Consider the following 11,647-nt stretch of genomic DNA (forward strand, 5'->3'; position numbering starts at 1 on the left):
TACTTTTTTATTGCAAATTCGGATTCAGCGTCGAAAAATACATAAGAATATATAGGCCTGGTCAATTGCACAGACACTTTTGTTTTTTTTGTGGGCCTGTGTAATTTGTAAGAACATGTTAAAAATAACAGGATTTATTTAATTAACAAAACTAAATATTAGGATCAGCAAAAAAGTTTTCCTTCTTGGTTAAAATTATTGCTTTTCATTCTTATTATAACAAATTATTTTTATGCCTTTGTCCTTTTTTATCTCAAAACATGCTGATTCAATAGGTAGTATAAAAAAGGTAGAGAAAGGTAAAAGTTAGAGGTTGGTTTTGGTTGACTTTTTCCCTTTTTCCTTTTTTTTCAAACTGTTATTCTTTTGCCTCAAATGAGCCCAAAAATGAGGTAGTATGGAGGTCTGGTTTGTAATTGTGAAACTTTTTCATGCTCATTTTGTATAAAATTATTTATGAAAAAATCTGCCCGCGTCGCGGGTACATGCTCATCGCGCGCTACGTGCGCGGCTCGCTGGGCTCGCAAGTTTGAGCGCGCCTAGGGCGCGCGACTGTCGGTTCTCGCGCTTCTCGCTCGACAGTATATTTATTTCGCGCTAAGCGCTCGATAATGTATTTACCTCGCGCTAAGCGCTCGACTTTTCTGCACAGACTAATTAAAACTAAAGGTAAAAGTATCGACAACAGTAATTTAATGATTGTAAATTCTCTTTTGTTAAAGCTCCTTCTGCTTTAACGTATCATCACGTATCAATGGTCATTGCTCACGTATCTCGTGCTTCGCACTCGAGTTTATCCCTAAAATTTTATATCATTCCCATAAATGTTTATTATTATAATTCGTAACTTGCATTGGTATTAAAACAGACGAAATTTCATTGTCCCGCTTAAAAAAATTTCAGAATATATTTTGCAATTTATTTTGAATTCACCCTAAATTATTATTAGTTTATCCTAAATTTGTTTACAATCTTCTAAATTTACTCAATTCTATTCATTCGATAAAGGTTTCTAAAGTTTTTATTTCATTCATCTTGAAGTCTTTAAAACTCACCCCAAATTTGGAGGCATGTGATCAAATTCTTTTGAAGTTTCTTTAATTTTTCCCTAATTAATTTCAAACTAATTTTTGCATTTATTGAATTATGATTGTACAAAGTGTGTAACTGATTTATTTTGAAAGTGGTTAGTTTAAATAAGTTTGTTTTGGAAATGTTATATTAAAATTTCTTCAAACTAATTGAAAATTCTACATTTCAGTATTTTTTAAAATATTATATTTATTTTATAAGATATTATCCTAAAACTATTCAGATTCTACGTTTTTCATTTTTTAAAGAATGGCTGCGTATCAAATTCCTTGATTCAGAAAGTGCGTTTTTAATACTTTGAATCATGATTTTTGTTTATTTTTCATGTTTTGAATTTGAAAATATAATTTAGAAAAAGCCTTTTTGGAGACTTAAAATTACTGTTAAATTTTGGTATGCTAAAAGTTAAAAAAACGGCCTGTCGTATGAAAAAAATAGGTGAAGGGAATTTTGTAGCTACGTTTTGGAACATACGCCCTTATGGATATTTTAATTTGTCTTGTGCTGTTTCTCCAAACAGTCAATTTCATTATCTATGATGTAATTTTTTACGATTAAAACGAAAAACACGCGTTTTATCAAGCAATTATTACAAAATATTTTTTATTTTTTTGGGTTAAACAACCTTTCTCTTATATCTTGTGTCATTTTGCCAAAAATGTAATTTTTAATTTTTAATGTTGTTATTCACGAATTAAATAGAAACTACCAATCATATAAAAAAACCATTCATAAAAATTTTGTCCATATAAAAAAGTGATTAATAACAAATTTGTAGATATTTTTTTGTGTATAATGTTTGCCTCATAATTTTTTCCTACCTTGCATAGTTTGACAACAAAGTACAATTTTTTATTACTTTTTGTTTGATCAAAATTTGAATTATCAATTTTTCGAAAAAATTCAAAAAGTTGTTCTGATAATCTTGTAGGGCTTTCGAAAATTAACATTTAACTTTTCAAGTGCTATGAACAAGTGTACAGAGAATTTTTGTATCGTGATTTTTTTGTTTTTTACTGTTAATCGCGTTTTTCATGATTAGAGCCAAAACTATACATCCTATCAAAAAATGTTTCATAACAAATTTTGAGATCTTTTTCAAATGCACAATTTTTGTATCTTTATCTTTTACCGTATTTTGCATAGTTTGGCCGAAAAATATGAAATTTTGATTTTTCAAAAAAACTCAAAAAATTGTTATGATAATCTTGTAGGACCTTCAAAAAGCAACATTTTTCTTTATTTGACTTTTTTTCGTATCGTGCGTTATTTGGGCTAAAATGTTCATTTTCGTGTGTTTTTTTGGAATTATGTAAATGCTATAACTCTGGTAATATTTTATATTATGAAAAAGTCATTAGGATCAATTGCTCGAGTTTTTAAATACTACGAATAACCGTACAGAGAATTTTTGAATTTTTGAAAGAGTGGTCTCAAAAATATTCAAAATGTGTCCACTTATTGAATTTTTATCCAAACTGGCTGGCTAACGAACTTGACTTTTAGTTTAGGACACTAAACGTGTGTACCAAAGGTCAATATAATAGATTAATTTTTTCAAAATTTATCGTGTTCATAGACAGACAGACATACAGACATACAGAGACATTCGTAAAAACCTATTTTTCGGTTTCAAGGGGTCTCAAGACGTGGACATTTGACAAAAGCTGGGGAAGGGGTCAAATTTTAAACAAATCTAATACCTTCTCTGATGCGATTGTAAAAATAGATACTGATATATACTGATATATATTGAATAGCATACTTCTGATTCTTTACAAAAATTCTTAAATCGATTTCGGCATCTAAAAAATACTTTTCGATTTAAAAAATATGAGACATAAAAGTAAGAAGATGTAAGTAAAACCTTTAATATAATATCGCGTTGATTTCTAAATTCGAAACTTCCTATTAGTAAAAAACTGGATATTGAAAACTTGTAACCGATTCAAATTTATCCAATCGGTTTTTTGCTCTGTCCTTTATCACCTAAACAAAAACGTATACTTATCTCCCGATTATAAAAATGCAGTCAGGCACCTGCCAAATTAATTAAGTGAAAGTTACTTAACATTGGAACTATTATATAAACAACGAGTTCTGGCAAATTTATCTCAAGATGATGAAAAACTAATTTCCTAAAAACTGCGGCACTCGAATCAATTAAAAATCTACGGTATTTTGACTTTTCAATTTGCCTCTGCAACAAATCAGCATAAATAGGGAAATATTTCTTGGCATTATTAGACTCCAGTTTCAGAAGTTCGTTCCTTTCCACATAATAAAAAAGCTCATTGATCGGCATAACTAAAATATCAAAGACACTGAAATTACGAATGTTACTCTTCGTATTTTTTAACTTATTAATTTCTATTTCGCACATCGAGATTCTAGAACAGAAATATCGGTATCTGTGTGGATTATTTTTTGCTAAATACTCTACGTTCATACTAATTTCTTCCGCAACTTTTCTCTTGACAATCATGGCCGCCAAAGTTTCAATGAATTTTGGAGACTGATCATGTCCAAGATGACGAATTGCATGATTGACATCTGAATTTCGATCAATAATGCCTTTAAGAATTTCAAAATTTTTGTCATAAAACAGATGACCATGAATTTCCACTATGGTTTTCCCCTCAGAGTTAGGAATATTAACATCAGCTTCATTCCTTAAAAGAAGTTCTACACATGATAATCTATTACAATAAAACATATGTGCGAGAGGTGTGAATAATTTTTTAGATACATAGTTGACATTTGCTCCTCTCTCTATAAGCATTTCAACAATCATCTCATTCTGTGTATAAAAAATTGGCGTGGCATCACTAATATCAATAATAATCATCATTTCAATTTATAGAAGGAGATTCGATAATGCTCAAAATTTTGTTTAAGATTGCAAAATGCAAGGGGCTCAGCCTTCCATTTGATTTTAGGTTGACATCCGCTCCTAATGCAAACTGTTGCTTCACTGTATTTTCCTCTGCAACAACGGCAGCACACTCAAGAACATCATTAAGATTCACTCTACCCATATTTAACAAAATGTTTAAAACCTCGTTTAAAAACTTTGAATCAGAGCAACGCGATTTGCAAATATCGACTAAAGTCCCGTATTTATTAAGAATTAAGGCCATACTTTTAGACTGACAGTTAAGAGCCATTCTGAACGCACCTTTTGTATCGGCTTTATAACTCAGAAGAACCTTGACAGCTTCTAGGTGATTTTTAAAAACCGCGGTTCAAAGTGGAGTCAAACCTTTATGATCATGTAAATCAATATTGGCACTACTTTTGCAAAGAAACTCTACTAAAGTCACATGTCCGTTGAAAACTGCAACATGACCTACCATCCTACCATCCATCTTCATATCGATATCGACTCTTCTACCTTGTGGGTGGTTGTTTGTACAACAGCTAATTAATGTAAAGCAAGAAGAAGGTAAATCTCTTCTACCTAAGACGTATTCAATTTTTTCTTTGTCTCCATTTTCAGCTGCTTCAAATAAAGATATAGGAAGATTTAGCATCGAATTTTCTGGGTAGTCTGGGTCTTCATTATGCTCTTTCCAAAATAAGATTGCTTTTCTCCAGCTACAATACATTTTTGCGTCGCCACCTCACTGTCTGAAATATAAAGAAATCTTGGAAATCCTCAGATTCTTCATGTTTGTGGCTTCTTCTTATTATCTTATAACTCGAAGCTACCTGCATTTTTTGCTTAATGCGTTTAAAGAGGTGTCCTATTGAAACCCAGACACCCTTGACAGAATTAAGACAGAGCCACTCTTATTATCAATAAAAAACTTAACATTGCACGCGTTACTTAACACTTTCGCGTGTATATACGTAATAATATGTAATATATGTAAATATATGTAAATTCTACAATTTAAGCTGCTTTGACTTTCAAACATCAATTTTTAAAGTTTGTATTTTTTTACATTTTCGAACCCTTATTATAAAATAATGTTATTTACAGATTCTTGATTTGCAAAAAAAGCTCATGAATTTTAAACGCCTTGAATTTATTTTTGAGCACTTATTTTTATTATTATTATTTTTAAAAATTATTTAGTATTATTAATGTCGAAAACATTTATTTGTGAACAATTATCGGCAATTGTTTAGTTCAAACACTTAAAATAAAATACCATACTTCGTATTTCAAACTCTGTCAAGTTATACCAGAAAAACGGGTTCTCCGAGCCTTTCCAACTGGGATTTTTTTCTAAGGGGTCATAAATTTCCTCTCAGTTTCCCGTCGAAAAGACAATATATGACTTTTTATTGTTATAGAAAATATATCTGTTTTTAATTTGCAGATCCTTAAAGCCCAAGGCATGCTAAATAAAAGTATTTTTTATATTGAAAATCCAAAAAATAATATATTAAAAAGTAACACTCTTAGTGAATTCTCGTTTAATGAATGTCATAAACGATATGGTGCTTCTTCATAAAAAAAATGTTAGTAAGAATTAAAACAAAATTATTTTCTATTAACAAATTTCTATAAATGATATTTTTTCCCCATTTTTACACTTTTGTCCGAAAAATCTTACTCAAGGCATCTGCTAGTTTGTTTCCCGAAAAATCCCACATCCAATATTTTAAATCATAAAGTTTCCTAAAGAGGCCCATTTTAAAATATCAAAAATGCTAGAACAGATCAATTGCAAAATTGTGTTTTTTTTTTAACAGTTCTAAAAGCTATTTTGCGTAGTCAGATAATTCACATTGCGTTTTAGAACAAAATGTCCAACAGGAAAGAGCAAGAGGATAAAAACCCGAGAAAATTTTGTTGGAAAAATAATCTGTTATCTTTCATAGGTTGCGAGTTATAGTATATTGAAAACTCCCCATTTTTTGTAGTTTCAGCGAAAAGGCACTCAGTTTCAAAAAACATTGTGTACCTCTGCAACTAATAACTGTACGGAAAAGTGTTCCACAGGTGAGAGGTCATGAGTTATGACTTATGTCCCGTCAGAATTGACCATTTTTGTCTGTTTTCACGGGCAAAAAACTGGACTTTAGTTTTTCCAAAATAAATCGTGTAAGGTTTAGTTTGCGTTGTTGATGCCAGATGATGAAATAGAGTATACCAAAATCGGATAAGATCTAAATTAAAATTCTTCCAGTCCTATTATTTTGGGAATAGCAAGGTTTCAAAAATTTCATTTTTTTACATTTTTGACTAAAAACGGAGAAGTTATCTTTTTCGAAAATACCTCGTTTCCTATAAATTCTATGATATAGTTCCTAGATAATAAATAAAATTGGAGTCAATTTAGTGTAAGTTAAAAAAAAAGAGTGTCCTAGACCTAAAAGGGCACAAGATAGAAACTGAGAACAAATAAGTATATATAATTAATTTCTCATATATAATACGTTTGTTGCCATTAATTAATAAATAATTGTTTATAACCAAACCCTGCAATCACCAATTATGATTGCTTTTTAGCCATTATCTAATATTTTTGTGACAGAAAAGTGATTACCATTCATTGAAAATGTGTAATATGTTTTTTATAAATAAACAAATATTTTTATAAAAAAAAGTTTTGTTTAACGAATGTTGAGTACTATTTTAGTACTTTTTTGGCAAAAAAGTAAATCTAATTGATTTAAAATTTGTCATATGTTTTTTATAGATAAAAAGTCGTTTTTTAATAATTGTTTATAAAAATATCTTCTAATGAATGCTTCTTCTGAATTTATTTCTATACTTACCCCCAAGATGCACTTGTAATTCGCAGTGATTTCTATAAATTGTAAATAATGCGCTGTGGCCACAAAAGCACTCAAAAGTGGTTATATCAAGATTTTGTTATAAACAATTATTAAAACATTATGTTTTAATTGACTAAAAAAATATATATCACATTTGTAATTAACTAAAATTCCTTCTTTGTCCCAAAAGTATTAGAAAATGGACAAAAAGTAATCATAAGTGGTAATAGCAAGTGGTAATGACAATGTTAAAATAATATGGTGGTAATAAACAAGTATTTTCTTATTGGAGGTGAAAGACGTATTATATATGAGAAATTAAATATATACACTTATTTGAGTCAAAAATGTCTCACTCTTTTTTTCTAAACTTACGCTAAATTGACTTCACTTTTATTTATTCTGTAGGAAGTTTGTCGTCGAATTCAAAGGAAACGAGGTATTTTCGAAAAAGATAACTTTTCCGTTTTTAGTCAAAAATGCAACAACAAAAAATAGAATTTTTGAAACCTTGCCATTACAAAAATAATAGGACTGAAAGAACTTTTTTTATATTTACGCTGATTTTTGTAAACTCCATTTCATCACCCGGCATTGTGAACGCAAATTAAGTCTCGTACCATTTATATTGAAAAAAACTAAAGTTCAAATTTTTTCCCGTAAAAACAGGCAAAAATGGTCATCTTTGAGGGATAATTAGGTAGGATATTGTTCTTTTTATGTAATCACAGAAAATTGAGTCTACTGTCACTCACCTGTGAAACACTTTTCCATACAGTAATTAGGTGCAGATACACAATGTTTTTTGAAACTTAGTGATTTTTCGCTGAACATCCAAAAAAGTGGACATTCTTCAATATAATGTAACTCGAAACCTATGGAAGATAGCGGATTATTTTACCAACAAAATTTTCTCATAATTTTGTCCTCTTTCTTTTCCTGTTTGACTTTTTATTCTACAATTCATGGGAATGAGTAGTCCACGCAAAAGTTACTTTTGTAACTGTTTTCGAAAAAAAACGGCTTGGCAACTGATCTGTTCTAACATTTTTGATACGTTAAAAGGTACCCCAAAAGGAAACTTTCTCATTCAAAATATTGGCTGTGTGGTTTCATTGGGAATTTCACTCATCATTTCGATGTAATGCCTGGACTATCTCGAAACAATCAGTTAAAACAATGTACTCAAGAAGATGAACAACATTTTTCAGCAAGTTATCTATTACTATTCCTTTTTTTCAAATTTTGAATATGTCAAAATTAAAGTCTAATATATCAGTTGCAAAATTAGACAAAGTGTTTTTGGAGCTACAATTTTTTTAGTAGAAGATCAGAAAACAAATACTCTTGGTCACAAAAATTTTGCTCTCACTATCTACTACCAATTTTGGATTTTAAGTACTAAAAAAAAAGGGTTTTTAATACTTCAGACCATTCAACTTAATCACTTAATTTCAATAGAAAAGATTAAATCACAACTTTTTTCAAGAAAAAAATCGTTACAGCGAAAACGTTATAGAGAAAAACCTATTGTTAATGAACATTAATATTAACATTTTTTAACGCGACAAGTCCTTCTTTTGAAGAAGCACTATCCCTTAGCAGATTTATCAAATACAAAATAACTAAATCTGTTATTTAGAAAAATATTATTGTGTTAAAAGAAAAGCACTCCTCCCTTCAGCATGCCAATTTTGGATTTCTAATATTAAAAATAATCCTTGCATATTCATGAGGCCTTCCGCTTTAATGATCTTTAAAGAAATATTGGTTATATTTTTTGTGTAATAAAGGAAATTAATTACGTGCGTCCGAGGGGTTAACCACTTAGATTTTTCGTGTACCCTAGATTACATGGGATTACACTAGATTACATGAGATTATAGAAGATTACAGGGAATACAGATAACATAGGATTATATGAGATTACACAATATTATAGGGATTACATAATATTACATGGAATTATAATTTAAAAACCTAACTGCAAAAAGGGACTAATATAATAAGATAGCGTATCAAATACAATATACATGCGTAAATTTAAAGAATTAATGGAATACAAATTTTTTCAAGTTTTGAACTTGGTTGACTATATAATTGAGTTTATACATTTTTTCAAGAAAATATTAATATAAATACTACAACAATTATATGATAGTATATGGCAAATTTATCTTCAAAGTCTGATCCGTTATCGATCACCTTGTTTGAACTTGTTCTCAATCTTAATTTTTCTCTTTATTCTTCTCGAAAATCATCTCAAAAATCGCGATTTATTCTTTTGTGCGCAAACCAATTTATAAACTACTATTGTTCTAATTCCTTAATTTGGAGTTTAATTCTAAGAAGAAGTTAAGTTTAATAGCTTATATTGATCCATTGGAAAAAGGTGAAATATATGTGCAAGTCGACAGATTTATTATTTTAGAAAAAGATAGCATTATGAAAATATTATTAAATTTTTAAACTTATAAATGAGTTTGAATTTTTTTAAACTAAACCTTGAACCACAAACAAAACTGTAACTGGTAATTTTACCAAAGTTGTATGTATATTATATACATACAATAATTTCAGAAAAAGGAAATGCAATTTTTCGAAAGCCATAATTAAACAAGTCATATTTTTGTTCTGAGTGTAAAACATACTTTCATTATGGTTTTTTTTTGGAAATTAATGGCACATTAGGGGGGTCCAAAAACGCTATTCGAGCGACAGGACAAGTCACCCCCCCCCCCTCATTTTCTATGAATGAAGTGCTATATTTTAGATAAATTATAGTAATTCAAATAACTAAGACATTACTTTATTTAACTTTGTACAACTAGTACAATTTATTTATAATCATTTTATTAACCCTTATTGCCCCAAATCGTCCGTTTTTGTCCGTCAACTTTAAGCACGGACAACTTTGTTAATTATGCTAGAAAAGATCTGAAATTTTTTAGGCGGTTATTTTCGAGCGTGCTCTTTCAGCATCTGAACCGAAAATTTCGAAAAAACCACCCCTTCCCACCCTATTTTTCAATTTATAAAAAGAAACATGATTTTTTAAGGTAATTTTTTTAAATCGCATTTTCGATGCGAAAGAGGTCTTGACAATAGCTGAAATCACAAAAACTCCGGCTCAAAATGTCTAAATAATAAAGTTATACGCACAGAAAATTCATTTTTCACCATTAAGGGGTTGCACAACCACCCCTAAAATAACATATTTACGAAAAATCGCTGTTTCACGGATGCTTCTAAAAAAAGTTGTTTCAGCTTTTGAAAACAAGTAAAAATGGGGGAAAGCGTATCACAAATAATAGAAAACATATTTTCTTTTGCTATATAAGGTTAAATTTCGTTACCACCCCATAAAATAGCCCAAAGTGGTGAGAATCGGCATTTTTTCAAAAAAGAAATATTTTCAATACCAAAAAATTGCAAATAAATTTAGTTTTAAAAATAAATAAAAGTTGAGTTAGGTTGAATCTTTGAAAATCTGTAGAATTTTATTGTATTAATTTTTTGATGAACATGTTCCAAAATTTTGTATGCGCTTGCGCATGGAACTTTTTTAGCCATTTCTTCAATAAAAATGTTTCCAGTTCATACCGCGTGGAGGTAGACGTTTATAAAGAACCTTTTTCTTGTTTTTGGTTGTTTTTTCCTGTTATTTTATATTCCTTTTTTTATTTTTTTTTATTTAAAATTTTCTATTTTTTTTATTGTCAGAAAATCCGTAAAATAGCGGTTTTTTTGTAAATATGTTATTTTAAGGGTGGTCGTGCAACCCCTTAATGGTGAAAAACGAATTTTGTGTGTGTATAACTTTATTATTTAGACATTTTGAGCCGGAGTTTTTGTGATTTCAGCTATTGTCAAGACTTGTTTCGCATCGAAAATGCGATTAAAAAAAATACCTTAAAAAATCATGTTTCTTTTTTTAAATTGAAAAGTAGGTTAGGAAGTGGTTGTTTTTTCGAAATTTTCGATTCAGATTCTGAAAGAGCACGCTTAAAAATACCCGCCCAAAAAATTTCAGATCTTTTCCAGCATAATTAACAAAGTTGTCCGTGCTTAAAGTTGACGGACAAAAACGGACGATTTGGGGCAATAAGGGTTAATAAAAAGGATAAGACAAAACAATTTTGTAATTGTAGTAGTGAATAATAGTATTGAAAGAGGAATTTAATTAATATCGGACTTCAACTGCTTGATAACGAGAAATGAGGATCAAAACAGTAATTAGACTGAATATAAAATGAATTTAGATAACATTTCATTGAAGCATTTGAAAGTCTTTTATGATTAAAAAGCTGACATACTGGAAGGTAAAACAAATATATATATATATATATATTAATATATATTTACGAAAATAATTCTATGTGTTCTATTTTATATTATTGATCCACATTTTTTAATAGGAAACTGCTTGAACGAATAAAAATTGTTTGAACAAATAAATGAAGTTTTAACAGAATTTTATTTTTTGTATTTTTTGGGAATAAATAATTGTTTAAATAAGTTAAATTTATTTAAACAATAAAATATTGTTTATAAAGTCATGGGAAATATTCAAATTGTTCATTAGTAATTATTTTTATGACAAAGACGACATCAATTACTAAAAATTAACAATAATACGTAAAAATATACTTTTTGATTTTTGGGTCATATTTGAGGTGCTCTACGACGGGGTGAAGGGGTTAAAAATAAAAGTTGTTAGTATGGTTAATATTTTAATTTTGAAAAATATAAATGTACGAATTTATTTCCTCTGGTAATGGAAACTTTTGGATGGGTGACTTGCCCTGTAGAGTAAAAAAAA

The sequence above is a fragment of the Belonocnema kinseyi genome, chromosome 1 (genome assembly GCF_010883055.1).
Source record: "Belonocnema kinseyi isolate 2016_QV_RU_SX_M_011 chromosome 1, B_treatae_v1, whole genome shotgun sequence".
In the NCBI taxonomy this organism is placed as follows: Eukaryota; Metazoa; Arthropoda; class Insecta; order Hymenoptera; family Cynipidae; genus Belonocnema; species Belonocnema kinseyi.